The sequence below is a fragment of the Ahaetulla prasina genome, chromosome 1 (genome assembly GCF_028640845.1).
Source record: "Ahaetulla prasina isolate Xishuangbanna chromosome 1, ASM2864084v1, whole genome shotgun sequence".
In the NCBI taxonomy this organism is placed as follows: Eukaryota; Metazoa; Chordata; class Lepidosauria; order Squamata; family Colubridae; genus Ahaetulla; species Ahaetulla prasina.
The window spans coordinates 162534698-162556296 of NC_080539.1; the positions used below are offsets into that span (position 1 = coordinate 162534698).

Here is a 21599-nt window from a genome sequence, read left to right on the forward strand (position 1 = left end):
TCTTATCCAATTTGTTGTTCAGCTGACCTAGAAAGGAGCTTCTAGCCGCTCTGTCAATTTAAAATGACAGCGTTCCCCCCCCCCTTCTTCTTTGCCAAGCGCTCTCCTGGCTGAGAAGCGAGCCAATCAGTTGGGAGGCTTCTTGGCTTCTCAATTTAAAGGGATGGTGTCTTGTTGGTTTTTTTTCCCTCTTCTTTGACAAGTGAGTCTTGATTTTTTTCCTTCTAGCCGATCAGCTAGGAGTCGGGAGGCAGCAATAGATTGGGGGCGGGGCCAGGCAGAATTTTTACTACCGGTTCTCCGAACTACTCAAAATGTTTACTACCGGTTCTTGCGAACTGGGGAGAACCGGTAGCAACCCACTACTGATCCCCAGATATCCCAGTAGGGAGATACTTAATTTTCATTTGGTTCACTTGCCCAATGGCATACAGACTGGGCAATGACCCTCAGGAGATGGAGTGTTTGGGAATGGTAATTGGAATTGTGTGAGGACTGAAGCAGTACTTCTGAATTTTATTTTATTTTTTGAAGCCTGAGCAGAAGGACTTTTTCCTCCTTATCCTGACACCATCCAAAGGCAGCCTCAACACACGTAAAATCTGTTAAGCTTCATCATCCCATTACTTTGGAGTGACTTGCAGAGACAAAGAAGCAGGATAGATATCAACAATGAACGCAGGGAGCGTTACACCGGCAGAAATGTCTGCCAACTCAAATATGGATCAGTAACATTTCAACGCAGCAGTGAAGCTAAGCCCTAGATGTCAGCTGCATAAGGACATTCTACCCTTTTCCAGGATTACAGACTTCGTTTCACGATTAGCAGAGAGATGCTTTTGTTTGTGCAAATTCCAAAGCAATTCTTCCGAAGCCCTTTTTAAAAAATGCAATGGATTTAAATGATGTGGGCAACTTATACGCTAATTACATATTAATGTTAATTAATCCTTCATTTTTGAAGCCTGTACAACCTTAACACGTACTTCCGTTCAGGAGAGGGAGTGGATGTTAAATAACTGGAAAAATATGTCAAGTAGGTGAAATGCCTTGACTTAAATAACTGGCTAATTTCCATCTCAAATTAGTCTTCTTCGAGAGTTTTCAAACTATACATGCCAAGGGTAGATGGAGAGGAGGATCAACCTTCAGTCATATGTATTGATGAGCAATTCTAAGCTGAAACCTTGTCTGCCTGAATACAATTATAGTGTAGTCTTCCAAATAAACAGATACTCAACTTCCTATTTTGTGTTTTCAAATAGTATAGTAAGTTCATCAATAGAAAAGGTAGAATTAGTATTAATGACCACAATTTGTTTCCATACCTATCGTCTCTGAAAAGGGCCCTGCAGTATTTACTTGACAGTATATATATGTAGGTCTTTGGTTATTTGGGTTTTCTCCCGCGTAAGATTGGAAGTGTCTTGGTGATGTTTCGACGAAGTCTCATTCGTATATATATATATATATATATATATATATATATATATATATATATATATATATATGTGTGTGTGTGTGTGTGTGTGTGTGTGTATATATATTCAATATATATATATATATATATATTCAATCCAATCTTGATTATATTTATCCACAATTAATCTAGCTCATCTTAAATCTGTTCCCTCAGACTGCAGCTTTTGCTTTTGAGGCCTGGTAAATGATTGGCATGATATAAGCAAACTTCTGGCTCTCAGTTTGCTTCCCAAAAAGTCATTCTTTTATACTTTAATTCAGGGTTGTTGTTGTTTTGTTTTAGAACATTCACAAATAGCAATAATGAAATAATTACTGATGAAGATTGCTAGGATCAGGAGTTCCCTAGAAGTTTTGAGAATTAAAATAGTTTGGAGTTTCTGATTAAAATATTCTAAATCTATAAATGCATCATTACCTACATGGGAAAATATGAGCAATTACTATCCCCTGAGATGAATATTTACCTTGGCTACAGTTTTATAACTCAGATCAATAAAGTTGATGTTTGCACCTCCGCAGAATCAATGCTCACTTATTATAAACATGAACAAATTGTTCTCTTTTTTTTTACTGATTTAAATGAACTGAGGCAAGCCAGAAAACCTCTCCCCATTCTTTTCAACATGGTGACAGTCTTGAAAATTACTACATCACTTTTGATTTTCTCAGTTGGTTGGCATAGAGGAGATTAGAAACTGGGTTTTCTGCCAGATTCAGAACAGCTGCCTATTAAAATCAACCCAATACCTTTTCGTAACTGAAGACAAGGTCCCCTGACCAAAACTGAGCTACTTAAAGCTGGTCATTTAATCACCTGAGGTAGAAAATTCCACAAATATTTGGCAGTAGAAATAGGATTAATAACTGAACATGTAGTCTTTTTTTTCCTGTCCCTAAAATGAGTTTCTTGTAGTAATCAGCATTTTGCCAATGGCACCACTTCGGAAACAGAACTCAGCGCTGGTGCCCACCGCAAAAATCTTTGCATAAACCAATCTAGGGAACTGCCTGACCATAGAACTATTTCCACTAATGGGTTCATTTTCCATCAGACAGAATTTTTGACATCTTTATCACCTGAAAATGAACTTGACTGCAAATCAGTTGTTTGGGGGAAAAAAGGTGGAATCAAGGTCTAGAGTCTGTATATTGCTTTCTTGTAAGTATTTTTTTTGGGGAGGGGGGCATTTGACCCTATATAAAACAGAAGAAAATCTGGAGGCTAAAGGGAAGGAAAGATTTAGAATGCCATTTACAGATTCTTTCCCAGGTTTTCTTGTGTGAGTGTAATCCTCCCTTTTGACGAGATGGAGGTGGCTTATCAATTTGCTTATGCATGCAACAACTTTTCAGAATGATTGCTTTTCACAGCTTCGGCACGGAAGGCCCCCTCCCTACCCCTCCATTGCCAGTATAATCTCTCATGTAAATCACATTTAGAGCCTTTTCAATATGTATTCTGCTTGCTCAATAGGCCATAATGATTTGTTTGTAAGGACATTGTCTACAGTGCACACTTGGGTATTGCCAATCGGTATTTCATAAAATGCTGCTTGTTTACTGAAGAGAACATGGCAGTGGTTCCCGCAGAGCTATTTTATCCCATTATACCCAGGAGTATCTTGGGTGTCTGAAAAGCATTGATTCATTGACTGCTACAAGTGTTCATAAAATTATATCTACATTTGAAATATTCATGGGACTTTGATTTTGATTCTGTTTTGTTCCTCAAACGCGCTCTTTAGATAACATGCATTCAAGTGAAGAAATAGGTAGAAATCATTAACACTATATCACCTTTTCTGAACGTGATTAATTTGAGAAAAGTATGCCCAATGATCAAACTGCAAGGAAAGTATGTAATATAAAATTAACTTACTTCTCAATGTTCGTGTGATTTTTTTACCCCTCCCAAATGTAAAATGAATCTGTTTAATGCTTACCTAGTTAACTTTTACAACTATGTGACTTTACAAGGCTAGTTTGGAAAACTCAAAGGTTTATATATGTGTGTGTACACACACACACACACACACACACACACACACATATGTGTATATATATATCTGTCCACAAGTTGCTATATTTGCTAGCATTTCCAAAGTTTTATTGAAGTTGGTATATTTTCAAATATATTGTTTGCAAGTTTACTCACAAGTCCCACTATTTTCACTATTTTTACCTAAACATTCATGGAAATACAGCTACAGTCCTAAACATGCTTACAATGACATTCTATTGAACGTAGTGAAACTAATTTCACAATACACATGGATGAATCTGTCAGTTGTACTCTCTCCAAAATTCATTTTTTGTTTTTTTTGTTTTTTAAATATTTTGAGTTATTTCAGTTCTGCTTATGAAGGCCTTTGACAAGTTCTTTTCAACAAGAAAACCAGGTAAAAGTGGCAAATTTAACACAATTGTACATGCTTCAAAAATGAATTGAAAGAAGTGCTTCAGATCTCATGTGATTATAGTATCTCTCTGTTAAAGCAGAGCAAGACCTTATTATTCAGGCATCCACGTAGTCAGAAAAAGGATGCACCGGCTTTAAAGAGTCCTTTCCTGTAGAAGCCTGAAAAATGCAAAGCTGGTTTAATGAATAGCAAAGAGGTGCTAAACTCGCAAGAGATAAAAAATTCTTCTTCAGAATCATTTTCAAAGGATGCAGCGCCTCAGTCTTTAATAGCTATTCTGATAATGAAGAGGTTTAGCATTTACTTGCCTTCCATGTAGCAGCAATAGCACTTAGACTTATATACTGCTTTACAGTGCTTTACAGCCCTAAGGTATTTATGGAGTCAGCATATTGCCCCCAACAATCTGGGTCCTCATTTTACCGACCTCGGAAGGATGGAAGGCTGAGACAACCTTGAGCTGGTCAGGATCGAACTGCCAAATTGTGGGTTTGTGGCTCTAACTAACCCTTCCAAAATGAAATGGAAAATAGTTCGATACAGCATGCAGAATTTGAATGCAGAATTTGAAGAGTTAAGTAGAACCCAGATGATTCAAACCCACACATTTTCTTTTAAATTCAAGCGTAATATTTAGTCCCCCAGCTTTTCTGGACAGATCTGCAATATTGTTTTGTGACAAGATGTTGATCTAAACATTTATTCCCATGTAGGTTTTTTTAAAAAAATAATAATTAAAGATTTAATCACCGTCTCTCAGAAACCAAATCATAAAGTAATACTGACATTTGCTTTATTCAAATAAGTTTGCACAGGATTATGTCTTAAGGTCTAATCTTCATAAACTTGCATGTGCAATATTCTCAATGCCCATTTCCCCCCCCTAAGAAAGTATATTTAAATTTCTAGCATTTGAGGTAATCCAGTTCAGTGCAGATAATAGGATCACAGACGTTAGTCTTCTCAGGTAAACCAGACAGGAAACACTGCAAGATGAATGAATTCTACTTTATTGTAAGATTACATTAACATAATCTTGCAAGTCTGAAGGCACAAACTTCTCACCTTCACTTTTAACTGCTTGATCCATTAGGGTGGGTCCTGCTTAAGTTTCTTCCTCTAACAGTGATTGTGTCTTCATGCCTCTCTTGTCTGATTGTTTTCTAGGCGGTATCTTTTCCCCACTTTCCCTAAGGTCATTTATACATTTCATTATGCACAATTAGTTTTTGCAGATGTAGGAAATTCAGTAGACAAAATCAATATCGTCATTTCTAAATAAACCAAGATTTTATATTTTTTTTCTTATTAGGGATTTAAGTTTTTTCTTTATATATTATTGTGGTCCACCAGCAGCCTGTGGACCTGGCAGTGGAGTCGGACAGTGAGGAGGCTGGGGAGGACGATGAGTCAGTCCTGGAGTCAGGGGAAGGCCTGGAAGAGGGTTCTGTGTTGGAGGCAGAGATGGGGCCAGGGCCATCTGGGAGCGATGCGCAGATTCCGGAGCCTCCAGAGGCAGACAGCAGAGAGGCCGAGGCCTAGTGCACGCATGCGAAGAGCTGCCAGAAGGCAAGAGCAGCTGAAGCAAAAAGGACGACTCGGGAGTAAGGCCAGAAGATGATCGGTCACTCTCATAGGGCTTAAAAGAACAGCAATGAGCCGTTGGGTTCTTTGTGGAAAAGCAATATTGATTCCAGTGCTTCTTGTCAGCATCTCTTGAACTTTGTGGGTTTTTTGCCAAGAAAAGCCTTTGGCAGGTTGCCAAAGACAACAAAGGTTGGTGATAAGGCTGAAGGACTGTTTATGAAGAATTTGTTTTGGACTACGCTGAGAATGAATTAATTTTTGGATGTTTTAATAAAATAAGTTTGTTCAGGACTAATTGTATTTGGTAATCACTATTTGGGCCTCGGTCCTAACACATATTTGCAACATAGAGTGAAACTAGATTTGTTTAAGTGAGACCATACCTTTAACAGACTTAGAGCAATATTTCCCTAAAATACATCAAGGAGAGTGAAGTGCAAAACTGAAGGCTTATTCTGTGGTTAGCATAGGAATGGGAATCTGGAGCTATTTTCTCTCCCAGTGCTGTTTGCTGAGTGATACAGAACATTAATTTTGTGGCAATAGATTTATTCATTTCAGGAGAGACCAATTGCAAGCAAGCAGATACATTCAAGGTTAGTGTAAGTAAAAAAAAGTTACCCTGGGAATCATGTTTCATTACCTTTAGTTATTCATGAGTATAGGGCTGCCAGACAAAAACCAATAAAAGTGAAAAGATATGCCACTACTCTTGGGCAAGTAATTAAAATGAATACTTCTCATTATATATTTCTTACATGTTTGTTTATACCGAAGGACAATGTTTGCCTTTGTATTTATTGGCATAGCATTTTAGTTTTCTTTGCAACTGTTACAGGATTCAGTAGAATGGCTCATTCATTTCAAAGTGAATGTATAGCTCATAAGAAAGCCATTATTTTAATCACCTTTGCTTAAAAACAGTATCAAAATTGCACTGAAAAAGACCCTTAATAGGTAAAATCGTTCAAATAAAATCAACTGCAAAAGGGTTAATGTTAAAGGGGTGCACAAAACAGACAGTGCACGCTTTGTTTTATGCATGAAACAAACACATTATGGCTCAGGGGTTTGTCAGGAGATTCAGGCAGTTCAAATGCGTATAAAGATTTATTGCAAGGTTAAGCTCTCTCTACAAGAATCTGACCAACTAACGGTCAAGGGAAATGAGTGGGAGATAAGAGAGGCATTCAAGGTTAGCTGGACTTAGATCTCTTGCAAGCACATAGGGACTCATGACACATTTGACCCCTCCCTTGGATTCAGCCTGGCCACCTCCTACAGGGTTTTGCTGAATTAGTTGTAGATGAGTGGTGATCTGAATAAAATAAACCAAAACACACAATCTCTCTCTCTGCCCCCCCCCCACGCCTTGTTTTAGCTGAAGCAAAGTCCACTTTGATCTTTCAAGATATTTAAGGCAGGAGTGATGCTCTTCACATCTGTTTGCTTTTCCTTCACAGGATCTCTATACTAGCCCACTCAGCCAGCATTTTTTTCCTTTTCACTACTTCATCTAACTTGAATTGAAACCTAGTAGAAGACTACTGCTGATATATACTATTGAAATAAACAAAATGCACCGATTTGACAACATAGGTTAAATTGCTGTTTGGAGGATGGAGGACAAAAAAGGCAGAATGGTAAATAGTCCCCACCAAGTTTCTGTAATGGCAACTACATCATGCCTAGCCTCATGTGCTAATGCTTCTGGTTCACCCTGTTTGTTCCCCAAACTTTGAGCATATGTATATAAGCATTTGAGATTTCATATGTTTCCTGCATCTCCTACTTTGTGTTTGCATTTTTCTTTTTTCGCATCATTCCCTACCTCATTGCTTGCTTTGTTTTCTTGGAGTTTATGATTGGTTAGTGTTAGGGGTTAGGGTCACGGTCAGGGTCAGGGTCAGGGTTAGGATTAGGGTTAGGATTATGATTGGTCACCCTTTCCCTCAATTTTAGTTTAAAGCCCTTCTGATGAGTTGAGCCAGCCTCTTTCTGAGTACATTTCTCCCTGTTTTTATTTATTTATTTATTTATTTTTATTTATTTTTCATATTTCTATACCACCCTTCTCCGAAGACTCAGGGTGGTTTACAGCCAAGGTAAAATAAACATATCACATACATTAAAAGCAATTTAAAAAATCTAATTCAAATAGGCCAATAAATTTTAAAACTCCAAAATGAGATTATTAAATAAACCCTAATAAAAACCACCCATATTAAAATTGTAATTAGGCCAACCCTGCCCGATGAAATAAGAGAGTCTTGAGCTCGCGCTTAAAGGTCCGGAGGTCAGGGAGTTGGCGTAGCCCCAAAGGTTCCACAGGGCAGGAGCCCCCACAGAGAAGGCCCTCCCTGTGAGAGCGCACAGGTCGATGGGAGGCTGTTTGTGGCAGTAGGCAGTCCCATAAATATCCCGGTCCCAAGCCATGGAGCGCTTTAAAGGTGATAACCAACACCTTGAATTGCACCCGGAAGACCACGGGTAACCAGTGCAGCTTGTGCAGGTGCGGCCTTTTGCGCAGGTGCGGCCTTTTTGTGAGGTGCAGCCCATCCCTTGTCTCTACAAATACAGGCTAACTGTTCCACAGTTTTCTAACTGTAGAGCATGGGTAGAAGAATCTAATAGCATAGTTTTCCAGTCGGGAACCCACAACCAGAGAAATCAAGAGGGAATCATTATCATCCCTAATGACCAATAAGATAAAAAGTGAAATATGGTTTAGATTGGGGAAAATAAAGAACTTAATGAGACAAGGAATAGAATAATTCACCAATAGAAGCACAGAGTCCATATGGAAGGTATTCTTATGATATCCCTCTAGCCTCTTTCCCTTTGTGAAGGGTAAACACTCTGAAGTAGAGTAGCTCAGTTCATTCCCTGGGATCCATTTTTGATTGCTAAATGTGTCAGTAGAATCAAATCTGTTAAAATCATGCAGAGATAGATGTCTTAAGGGCCAAAAAGATAATGTTTATGAAAAGAAGGTACATGCACCAATAGAAAGCCTATATTTTGGGCTTACTATCCTCTTGATGGAGGGAAAGAGAAAGAAGGAAAACAGGAACTAACAGTTTTACAGTTTGCTAACTGTAGAAAGCAGTTAGAAGAGTCTAAGACAGTAGTTCTCAACCTTTATTTGGCCATGCCCCACCTAAGCATCTCTAAAATCCTAATGACCTCCGATGACATCTAATTCTTACTTTACTCAAAAAGTGAACTCTACTCATGCGAAGGAAGCTTAAAAGACCATTAACTTGGTTTAAACAAGGTTCAAATTGCCTCCCTTAAAAATCAAATTGCCGCCCCCCTGTGGGGCACGGGCCCCACGTTGGGAGCCACTGGTCTAAGAGCATCAGTTTTCTAATTGGGAATCCACAACCAGAGAAATCAAGAGAATAGAATAGAATTTTTTATTGGCCAAGTGTGATTGGAAACACCAGGAATTTGTCTTGGTGCATATGCTCTCAGTGTACATAAAAGAAAAGATACCTTCATCAAAGTACAACACTTACAACACTTAATGATAGTCATAGGGTACAAATAAGCTATCAGGAAACAATAAATATCAATATAAATTGTAAGGATACAAGCAACAAGGTCACAATCATACAGTCATAAGTGGGAGGAAATGGGTGATAGGAATGATAAGAAGATTATAGTAATGTAGACTTAGTAACTAGTTTGGCAGTGTTGAGGGAATTGTTTGTTTAGCAGAGTGATGGCGTTCGGGAAAAAACTGTTCTTGTGTCTAGTTGTTCTGGTGGGCAGTGCTCTGTAGTGTCATTTTGAGGGTAGGAGTTGAAACAGTTTATGTCCAGGATGTGAGGGGTCTGTAAATATTTTCACAGTCCTCTTTTTGACTCGTGGAGTATAAAGGTCCTCAATGGAAGGCAGGTTGAGGGAATCATTATCATCCCCTATGACCAATAAGATAAAAAAAAATGCAAAAAAGTTGAGGTTGGAGAAAATAAAGAACTTAATGAGTCAAGGAACAGATAGCAAATAAAGGAATATAACTTTTATATGTACTATAAAACATGGAACTTATTTTGGCTGGAAATGAAGAACTAATCATGTACTAGCTGTTAAATACTCATCAGTGAAAACCCAGATAAATTCAATTCAGGATCACAGGAACAATAACAAAAATGAATGCATAATTGAAAGAACTATTATGAACTAACTGTATTAGAGAAGATGCATGCTATAACACTAAACAACATCCTTTGCTATCAACAAGCAAATGTATATGGTGATGCAATAAATGTACAATTGTTTTATTTTTATTTTATTTTATTTTTGTATTTTTGATAGCAGGGTACGATTGCTGTCTCTTATACATAGATTTTCCTGCCAAGAGGTTTGCCAGAATTAGTCTGCAGGAAAATGATATTCAGATTCAGTCAAAAAGGGAATAATTCATGATATTTTAATGAAGGAATGAGTTACTTCTAGGAGATTTGAGAAGTACAGGTGATATTCAGTATCTTATTTTCTTGACAGTATACAACTTGAATATTTATAGTTTGGCCTGCAATATTTTTCTTAACAGTTATCATCTGATTAAGAGGTACTAGCAACAGATACATGACCCATGTGTCTAAGTACGGTAAGTTTACTTACATCATGTAGGCTGATTACCTTACTTACAAGTTACTGGTGGTAAATGTCAGGTAATTAAGACCACCTTTATCTGTGATTCGGTCATGGATAAGCAGACCAGTCAGTTCTTACTGACCTTATCTGACAGGGAAAAATTAAGCAACTTTACGATTAAGGTTAGGATTAGGGTTAGTTTTAATATAGGGAACCAATGAGAAATCTGAGAGTTGTAGACTAGGACATAAAAAAAACATTTCTGGAGTTAGCATAACAAATCACACTCCTCCTATTGCCAAATAGTCACTGACAATCAAGTCAGATTATTGACAATTATGGAACATTGGCCTCCCACGAGTTGTAATGAAGTAGGGAATAGGATGGCGAATAACTTGGAAAACAAGGGGCATGGAAAATCTTACTTGGACTGAAAAGAAGAAGTTTGACAAGGGGATAGAATCTAGTTCTTCCCAATACTTGTTTCCTAAATTATGCTTTGGGAAATAAATGCTAGCTCCCTCTTCAACTGGACAGAGAAGGAGCTTAAAGAAAATCCCAGAAGCAGCTAAAATCTGCTGCATTTGTTAAGAATTGAGCCACTTTTAGGCTGCTCATGGGGACAGCATGAAGCTCTTATAAGCTGCTAGGAATTTTCACGAGCATAGCAGGGAATGTAAGAGCTTATAAGAGCGATAAATAAATGAATGAATACATATCTATGAACACTGAAATATATCCATTGCTGAACTACTTTCAGAGCCCTTCCTATATTATGATCTCAAAACAACTTCAAGGGCCAGAAAACAACATCTGAAAATTAAGCCATAATATCAAGGGGCCTGGAAACAAAGACATATATGCTTCACACACACACACACACACACACACACACACACACACACACACACACACACACACAGAGAGAGAGAGAGAGAGAGAGAGACAGAGACAGAGACAGAGACAGAGACAGAGAGACAGAGACAGAGACAGAGACAGAGACAGTGAGACAGAGCAGAGAGAGACAGAGAGACAGAGACAGAGACAGAGAGACAGAGAGACAGAGCAGAGAGAGACAGAGAGACAGAGACAGGACAGAGACAGAGAGAGGGAGGGAGAGAGAGAGAGAAAGAGAGAGACACAGAGAGACAAAGAGAGACAGAGAGAAAGGGAGAGAGAGAGAGAGAGAGAGAGAGACAGACAGACAGACAGACAGACAGACAGACAGACAGACAGACATGAACACATACCCATAGGGACTTTACTATGACTTTTTCTGAAACAGGATGTGATTTTTAACCAGATAATGAAATACAGGTAGTCAATGACTTACAACAGTTCATTTAATAAGCGTTCAAATTTGCAACGGCACTGAGAAAAGAGGCTTATGACCAGTTTTCACACTTATGGCTTTTGCAGCGTCCTCATGCTCATGTGATCAGAATTCAGAGTCTGGGTAACCAGCATGTATTTATAACACTTGCAGTGTCCTAGGGTCATACGATTGATCCCCTTTTGCAACCTTCCGACAAGCAAAGTCAATGGGAAAATCAGATTCATTTAACAACCATGTTACTAATTTAACAACTCCAGTGATTCACTTAACAACTGCTCCAGGAAAGTTCGTAAAATGGGATAACGTTCTTTTAACAAATGTCTCATTTAGCAACAGAAATGTTGGGCTCAAATGTGGTCATCAGCCGAGGACTACCTTTATAGATTTCCAAATAAAGCTAATATTAGCAAGAAGTTCAATGGAACCTGGTCGGTTGGATCAGGACGTCTAATTTCTCTCGATGAACATGGTCTGATTTGATACGTTGTTGAATTTAGAAGAGATGAAAAACAAGCACATATAAACCCCATTCCTAAGAGGACCATAAGGGACCATAAGAGGACCTAAGAGGACCACATCACCCCATTCCTAAGAGGACCATAAGGGGCGTGCATAAGCGCACAAACATGCCTACCGTTCCTGTCCTATTGTTTTTCTTTTCTTCTTCCTGTATATATATTGATGCTTATACCTCCTAATATTTACTCATATATATGTTTATATACGATATAATCCTTTTTATATGATGTTGTGACAAAATAAATAAATAAATAAATAAATAAATATTTAATTTGCCAGCTGATATTTGGGAAAGCGACCCTTTAATTACAGTTCACAGCCCAAATTACAAACTACACATTATCTGCCCTGTGTTACATTCAGTTAACCCTATCTATTTGTAGTGTGACAGCAGATGAGTTGTATACAACTCGCTACTTTCCCAATTCTCTGAAAACCAAGAAGGCATATCACTTTTCCGATTTCAACAACTCCCTCTCCCACCCACAAGACACAAAAAAGTATCATTTCATTTAAATCCAAGCCAGAGTATTTGCTTTTAACCTTAGGCATAAATAGGCTTATGGTTTGAAATATCTAGCCATTACCATGACTTCGTCTTTGTATTTGTCAAAAATGAGACATTGGTTTTGTGACCAGGATGGCAGGTTGCAGGCTTTGGAATACCTTGTACAGCGCTAGTAAAAATTATGGAAGAGAATGGATTGGACGAGTCAGCTTCTTTTATTATATGAACGTATGGGTGTTCTCTTAGGCAATAGGAAAGAGCAATTTTGGGTAATAGTGAATCATTCATCTTATAAACAAAATTTCTTTAGAGCAAGGATTTTAGGAATTGCTGATCTGAGTTAGCTTTCAGATAGTATTAATAGGCCCTATTATTTTTGCTTACTAAAGTAGATTACTTGGAAATAATAGGGATAACTTGTCCAAGCTTTAAATTTAAAATATATACAGAGAGAAATAGTTTTGTGTTACAAAGGGGTGTTACAAACTTTCCATCCAACTTTTAACTAATTAAATAATCAATGAAAATTTAATTCCCAGAAGGCTAAATAGCAACACCCACATAAATGTAAATAAACACAGCTTTCTTTCTTTCTTGTTCTATGTACCTGCATGCTAGCTGTGTTTGCAAATACTTGTTACATCCATTTATATGTTAAGGTAAAGGTAAAAGTTCCCCCGCACATACATGCTAGTTGTTTCTGGCTCTAGGGGCGGTTCTCATCTCCATTTCAAAGCTGAAGAGTCAACACTGTCCGAAGAAGTCTCTGCGGTCATGTGCCGGCATGACAAAATGCTGAAGGCGCACAGACTGAAGGCACTGTTACTTTCCCACCAAAGGTTATCCCTATTTTTCTACTTGCATTTTTTATGTGCTTTCGAACTGCTAGGTTGGCAGAAGCTGGGACAAGTAACGGGAGCTCACTCCATTACACGGCGCTAGGGATTCGAACCGCTGAACTGTCAACCTTCTAATCGACAAGGTCAGCGTCTTAGCCACTAAGCAACAACACCCAAAATTGTACGTTATATATGATTAAAACATCTTACATCAATGGAATTCTGAACACTGTAATGTGTGAACCAGCCTCTTGAAAGGCCTTTAAGTTTGGAATTCTCTGCTTGAAGAATTAGGATTTGATACCAACTAAACCATCATCCTCAACTTGCAAAAACAATTGAACCGCACATTTCTGTTGCTAAGTAAGACATTGTTAAATGAGTTTGCCCCATTTTACGACTTTTCTTGCCCAATTGTTAAGTGAATCACTGCAGTTGTTAAGTTAGTAACGAATATGAACCAGTTGCCAAGAATCCAAATTTTGATCACGTAACCATGGGCATGCTGCAACGGTTTTAAGTGTGGAAAACTATCATAGGTCACTTTTTTCAGTGCCCTTGTAGCTTCAAACGGTCACTAAACAAACTGTTGTAAGTCAAGGACTACCTATATAAGAAAATGTTTTGCTGCAATTGTACCTGGTGATTTAATGAAATTCTTCATTAAATGTGACTAACTCCAAATGGTCATTAAGCAAATGTTGTCAGTCAAGGACTATCTGTAGGCATTTTCACCTGAAGGAACTGAGGCACCATCAACTCCTCTGTCTTAAGCAGCAAAACGTCTCAAGCCATCTTCAGTATCTAAGGAAGGATTCCTGGATACTCTAAAAATAGATTTCTACATAGCACGATTCATTTGGCTTATACATACATAGCTTTGGAACATAACATAAAATAAAATTCTCCGTTGTTATTTCTCTTTTCAACTTTTTAAATTCAATATAGCTTTTGGAACTGGTTTGGGAAGATACTACATGTAGTCTGAGACTTACAAGAGTTCATTTAGTGACCATTCAAAGTTACAACAGCGCTGAAAAAAATGACTTATGACCGATTTTCACCCTTAGGACCATTGCAGCATCCTCAAGGTCACGTGATCAGAATTCAGAAGCTTGGCAATTGGTTCCTATTTATGACGGTTGTAGTATCCCAGGGTTATGCGATCAGCTTGTGCGACCTTCTGACAAGCAAAGTCAATGGGGAAGCCAGATTCGCATGTTACTAACTTGATAACTGCAGTGATTCACTTAACAAGTGTGGCAAGAAAGGTCATAAAATAAAGCAACACTCACTTAACAAATGTCTCACTCAGCAACATAAATGTCGGGCTCAATTTTGGACATATGTCAAGGACTACCTGTATGTATGTGGATCTTACTGATTAGGCTTTTCCCTTTCTGGGTAAAGCACATGAAGCAAAGTGAGGGATAGTAAGCCAAAGAAATGACGGGAAGTCAAAAAAAGAAATCTAAATTTAAAAAAAAAAGTTTATTCCATAACACCATTCATATCTTTCCAATATTTTCATCCTCCTAAACTTTTCACATAACAGTTTATACTGTTTTATTTTACTGTTGAAAGATTCAAATGAGAGTTTGAAAGGAAGAGAAGAACAGTTCAAACTCTCACCCGAATCTTTCAACTTTTTAAATTCAATATAGCTTTTGGAACTGGTTTGGGAAGATACTACATGTAGCCTGAGACTTACAAGAGTTCATTTAGTGACCATTCAAAGTTACAACAGCGCTGAAAAAAATGACTCGTGACCGATTTTCACCCTTTGGACCATTGCAGCATCCTCAAGGTCACGTGATCAGAATTCAGAAGCTTGGCAATTGGTTCCTATTTATGACGGTTGTAGTATCCCAGGGTTATGTGATCAGCTTGTGCGACCTTCTGACAAGCAAAGTCAATGGGGAAGCCAGATTCGCATGTTACTAACTTGATAACTGCAGTGATTCACTTAACAAGTGTGGCAAGAAAGGTCATAAAATAAAGCAACACTCACTTAACAAATGTCTCACTCAGCAACATAAATGTCGGGCTCAATTTTGGACATATGTCAAGGACTACCTGTATGTATGTGGATCTTACTGATTAGGCTTTTCCCTTTCTGGGTAAAGCACATGAAGCAAAGTGAGGGATAGTAAGCCAAAGAAATGACAGGTAGTCAAAAAAAGAAATCTAAATTAAAAAAAAAAGTTTATTCCATAACACCATTCATATCTTTCCAATATTTTCATCCTCCTAAACTTTTCACACAACAGTTTAAACTGTTTTATTTTACTATTGAAAGATTCGGATGAGAGTTTGAAAGAAAGAGGTGAGCAGTTCAAACTCCCATCCGAATCTTTCAACCACAACTTTTTCAAGTCCCTCATTCTCAGCCCATCCACTTTTCCTTTTCATTGAGATGGTCTCTAAATGCTGTTTAGGTATATATTTTCCAATCCAATCCTTATTTATTTTTTTCCCCATATAGCCAAATCATCTTAATCTGCTCTTTTTAATTGGCAGTCATAACCTTGCATTCTATACAAGCTTCCAGAACCGGTGAGTTATCAAAATGATTTCTCCCAGGACTTGAAAACCAAGTGGCTGGGGTCCCTGCTGGATTGTGTGTGGGTATAGTTAGCCAGATTGGCTATCGAGTTCTTTTGTTTATTTTTCCCCATAATTACTGTATTCTTTTTTATTCTGTTGGTTTTATTGTACACTGCCTGGCGTTGGTTTGGAATCGGATTGTGTCTGCATTTAATTAATTTAATCTAAAAGATCTGCACTGTGAGAACCTAAACATGTTTGTTGCAGAGGTGCAACAAAATATTTTAATTCTGTAGCTTTATTCCAACTTCAGGGACAGTCTGAATAACAGTGAAATCTGCAAACAAACCTGATGCCGAGTCAGATCCTGGCTCTTGCAAATATCACAGGAACAAGCTCATCATCAGCAAATAAATTACTGCCCTTTACACACAAAAAAGGCATTATTCTCTTTTGTATTCGCTCCACATTTGCTCATTACCATTTATTCTTCTCCCTATCTGTTCTCGTTTTTTACCACACATACAATTCTTAAATAACCCATTCGATTTGTTTTTATTTATCTCCTGACATACCTGCTCTCTTCCAAATAATAAAGTAAGCAGAGCAGCACGGCCATTTTTACTGATTTCAACATTCATCCCTCACAACAGGCCATGTACCCTCCACTACCTGGCTGAAAATGCTGGCATTTTCACATTTTTAAATCATCTCCATCCGTTTTCTCCTCTTTTGTAATTTTACCAAGGTTAAAAAGCTCATCTGCTTGCTCTAATTTTCCACAATTGATAGATAACTTGAAATTGATCTTTCTGTTTTTCTTGCCAAATGCTCTTTCCATGCTCTTCAATGTATTACTTTACAGATCAATAGTCTTCATTGCATCATGCAAGCTATCTAACATTTGTTGCAAATCATTTAGGTGCTCAGCTAGGAACATAGCATTGGCTGCATACTTACAGTGTGTATGTGTAAACACACACACACACACCAGTGGTGAAATCCTCCACGGGTTGCCACTGGTTTGCTGCCCGCACATGCAGGGTGCATGCCAAACGTGCGCTGTGTGCCAAATGCGCACTGTGCGTGTGCATGCACAGTGCACATCAAACACACGCTGTGTGTGGAGGTGCAGTGCACACCAAACACATGCTGCGTCTGCAAGTGCAGTACATGCCAAATGCATGCTGCGCATGTATGCACAATGTGTACCTAACACACCGAACGTGTGCTTCGCGCAGAAAAAGGAGCCATTTGAAGGTAAGTAGAACAGCAAGTGGGGACAGCTGTGCCGCACGATTTAGATTCGCTAGAAGGCAGGATTTCCTGCTTTCTAGTGAATATAAATCGCGCAGCACAGCTGATCATCGGAAATACCAGATTGGATGAACTGGTAATTTTTATTACTACCAGTTCGCCTGAACCCTTATGAACCGGTAGCATTTCACCCCTGACACACACTCATATCTCTAACCAGTACATCAAGAATTACACTGTAAGCATTCCCTATACAACATGTGTCCACAAACACATTAAGTAACCTAGGAGACATTACACATTCTTTGTCTTCCTCTCTGCTCAATATCGAACCATTCAACGTATCATTTATTCTCTCCCGTGCTTTAATCCCACCAAGCACTGATTTTATTGCATTCAGCAACCAAGTTTCATATTTGCCTAAAACATTCCATAATTCAAGCTTTTTCACTTTATCTTTTTAAATCAACAGCAACAGCAGCAAATGGAAACCATTCTTAAATTCAGACATGAATAGACGGCCTACTAAAGAACAACAGTCTGGCCTGTACTTTCCTTGCCTTGCATAAGCTGCGCTGTACTTCCTATATTTCTTCAATGCCATCTCTCATGCGTTTTAAATCATAATTCTTCCACATACCTTCCCCAGGAACAAGCTAGTTTTTGCACTTACTCAGTACCTTTTTTCCTTTGCACAAGGGGACATGGCATTCTTTTATTGTCTGGTACTAGTTTGCAGCATGCATTACCTAAAACAAAGAACGGCTCCACAAGCAATCCATTTTTAGCATTTAACTGTCTACACCTGCAATTTACCATTGCCTGCAGTCCTTGTCAGTAGATATAACACCAATTCCTTGTCCTCATTTTTTCCTTAGAAGTAACATTTATAGCATTCATTTCAATCCTTCCCACTGACATATCACTATAATTGTAAATTGTTTTTCAATATACACGTTAGACAGTATCTTTCTCTTGTCCCCATTTTTTTTACCGCAATCATTCTTTTGTATGCATTTTTCTCTTGTGCGGCCTCTTTTTATTTCTTCATTCCACTAAGCATCCTTTTTCATACTTCCCATTAGTGTAACTCTGCACCCTTCTGCAACATTTTCTAACACAAATTCTTTTCACTTTGTTCTAAGCAGCTTCCACATCCTCTTTTCTTACGGCTACATTTTATTCATTATGTTGGGAATTTAACCTATTTCCTCTCACTCTCTTTCTCTCCCTCTTGGATGCATGTCTTCTCTTATTGCAATTGTTTTATTTCCCCTCTAGTTTCTCACACTTTCCTTTTCTTCCATTTTTCAGGATTCACACTTGATAACTATCAAAAGATGATCTGCTCTACTTCCAGAGCATCTCACCATCCTTCTCCTAGGCTTTCGTAAGTAATTAAATCAATTATTCATTCCTCTGGCATGTTTATGCATAAAAACATGGTGAAATTACATATTCAGAACAAATCTTTTTTGTGGTACTAAAAAAACTACCATTCTTATTCATTCTTGGCTCTCTAAATGGCCAAATCACTTTTCCTATACAATCTCATCCCGTTCATTCATGTCAAGTACTGTAACATTTGTCCAAAATGTTGTACACTTTTCCCCAAAATTCACCCCTGGGTTCTTCTAAAATTACAATTCACTGAGATTTAACATATAATTACTGCCAGTCTTTGAATTCCTTATTCCACATGCAATCACAACAATCTAGATGACACCAATTCATACTTTCTGATATGTTTTAGTCCTTTTGTTTATAATTAAATCTCCAGCTTTACTTCTCTGCATGTATTTATCAACATGTATTTCACTAAAGCCAAAGAAAAAATACGATATGTCACTAGCCGCTACATACTATTGTAGTACATGCAGTATTTTCTGCTAAAGTAAAGTAAATGGTAAATACCATTGTGTTACTATACTGTCCAGTATGCTACAAGCATAACCAAGCCAACTGTTTCCAAGAACGATTATATTATTCTATATTAGCTAAGACCTATTATGTCTTATTGATTTATTAATTCATTTACTGATACTTTGATACAATTTTATAGCCACCCATCTGAACAATTGACTTTCTTGCAAAACAACATATCCTTGCCCACATTCTAGGAAGTATATACAGTGTACTAACCTTAGGATAGAACATTCCCAATATTGTTTTATCTACATTAACTAGATTCCTTTGTAGAATAAGATCAGTAGAAAAAAAATACATAGTGTCCTGAACTTAAGCAATTTGGGCTGGACATCAGAAAGGAGATAAAATTAAAACTTACATTTACCATATATTACATAGCAAACAAGTTGGACTTTGCCAGACAATTGGTAAAGTTAATCAAGATAGTTTCCAGTGGAAAATGAATTTTTCCTACTCTGAGACCTGCAGATCACAACTGTTACCTCTAACACAACTGATGAAGTAAACTAGAAGTTGGGAAAAGTGAGACAATATTTATTGGTGGGCGTGGCATGGCGGGCATGGCAGGGGAAGGATATTGTAAAATCTCCATTCCCTCCCCACTCCAGGGGAAGGTTACTGCAAAATCCCCATTTCCTCCCGATCAGCTGGGACTCGGGAGGCAGAGAATAGATGGGGGCGGGGCAAGTCAGAGGTGATATTTACCGGTTCTCCAAACTACTCAAAATTTCTATTACCGGTTCTCCAGAAATGAACCTGATGAAACCCAACTCTGCTCTGAACCAATATTACTCACCTCTCTTTTTGATCACATCTTTTGCAAAAGACATCTTATCTTAAACTTGGAATGCTTTATATAGTTTTGCCAAATCTTGAGACCTTCAAGGTTAAGAAGTATTTGTTTATGGCAATGAGACCGTCTCAGGATGAAGGAGTACCTTTTCCCCAAGGTTTTTGGATTGACAGTGAGAAGGATTATCCTACTGTACATAGATTTCCCACCAAGACCAGGTCAAAAAATTACAACCCAAATATAAACCTTGAGTGACTAAAATAAATTGCCGAATTCTATAATACACTTTCAACAATTACATAGGAATACAAATTGTTGTTGTTGTTGTTGTTTATTTATTTATTTGTCAACAAGTACAAGAAAACAAGTAACAGTATAGACATAGACATGGACACCTGAAAAAAAATGGCACAAATAAAAGGAAATAAATAAGCAAAACATAGCCATAAACACATGAGTACATATAAATGGGAACAGTAGACAGGGATGGTAGGCATGCTGGTGCCCTATGCACACCCACTTAGGGACCTCTTAAATAACATGAAAGATCCATGGTAGACAGTTTAAGGTAAAAGGTATGGGGATTAGGGAGACTAACAACAGGATCAGGTACTATTTACATTCTATGTATATATTATTCACTGATACTTTGATACAATTTTATATATATACTTTATATATATATATGTAGGTCTTGGCATATTCGGGTCTTTTCCCATGTCAGGTTGAGAGTATCTTGGCAACGTTTTGACGAGGTCTCACTCATCATCTTCAGGCTGGTGCTTTCGGCTTTGTGCTTGTAGAAGCAAAGCGTGGTTGGAGCTGCATCTCTCTATAAATACTGGTGGGGAGGTGGGGAGTGTTGCTGTGAGCGGGTTGGTTGGCTGTGTGGTTGCATCTTGATTGGTAGATGGAGTGGGTGTTTGCAGATTGGTTGACTGTTTCGTAGCATACTGTGTGGGTGTGGTCCTAGTCTTTTGTGTTGTAACGACCTGGTTAATGGGCTGTGTGGAAACATCCTGATTCTGGGAATGTGACCTCCTGTAGTGGTAAAGGGCTTCCTGGAAATATTCTGAGTTCTGGGAATGCGACCTCCCGTAGTGGTAATGGGCTTCCTGGAAATGTCCTGAGTTCTGGGAATGTGACCTCCTGAGTCTTGTGCTGTAACATTCTGGGTAGTAGATTGTGTTGTAATGTCCTGAGCTTTGGTGTTGTGGCCTCTGGAGTTCTGTGATGTGATGTCTTGAGCAGATGGTTGTGATGCACCATCCCGGGTTTTGGTTTGGCTCCGAGTCTGTGGTCTTGTCATGTGTTCCTAGTGTGTGTTAGCTTGCTTTGTGTGGGGATCGGAGGGGGGCACAGCAGCCAGTGGTGCCAACATGGTCTGGCTTCTGGATGGTGGTTGTGTTTCGTCTGTGGGATGGGTTTGGGTTTGAAACTGGTGAGGATGATTGGTGGTGGTGTTGTGTCTTATCCTGGGTCTGGTGTCAATTTTCTTGGCTGGGACTCATTTGTTGACTAAGGCTAGTTTCCAGATGTCTGGTAGGCAGGAGGTGCCATCCTGTTTCTACATGTTGTGGGGGTGTTTCTCTATTTCAATGGCTTCCATAATTATTCTCTTGTTATAATGTTCAGTTTTGGAGATTAATTTGGTTCCTTCAAAATTAATTTCATATCCTGTGGTTTTAAGGTGCTGGAAAAGGGAGGAGGTTTTGTCTTCTTTTCTGACTGCGTTCTTGTGTTCTGTGATGTGTGCATTTATTCTCCTATTAGT

At 38.3% G+C, this 21599-nt stretch overlaps 1 long non-coding RNA gene across 1 annotated transcript in view; it reads left to right on the forward strand.

The window, feature by feature from the left end:
• The first annotated feature begins 12539 nt into the window (after window positions 1–12539).
• Window positions 12540–21599, forward strand: part of LOC131196610 (uncharacterized) — a 107332-nt gene continuing 98272 nt past the window's right edge. The window contains exons 1-2 of the long non-coding RNA XR_009154784.1: window positions 12540–13442; window positions 16160–18493. This is a non-coding gene — a long non-coding RNA (uncharacterized LOC131196610). The remainder of the gene's footprint in view (window positions 13443–16159; window positions 18494–21599) is intronic.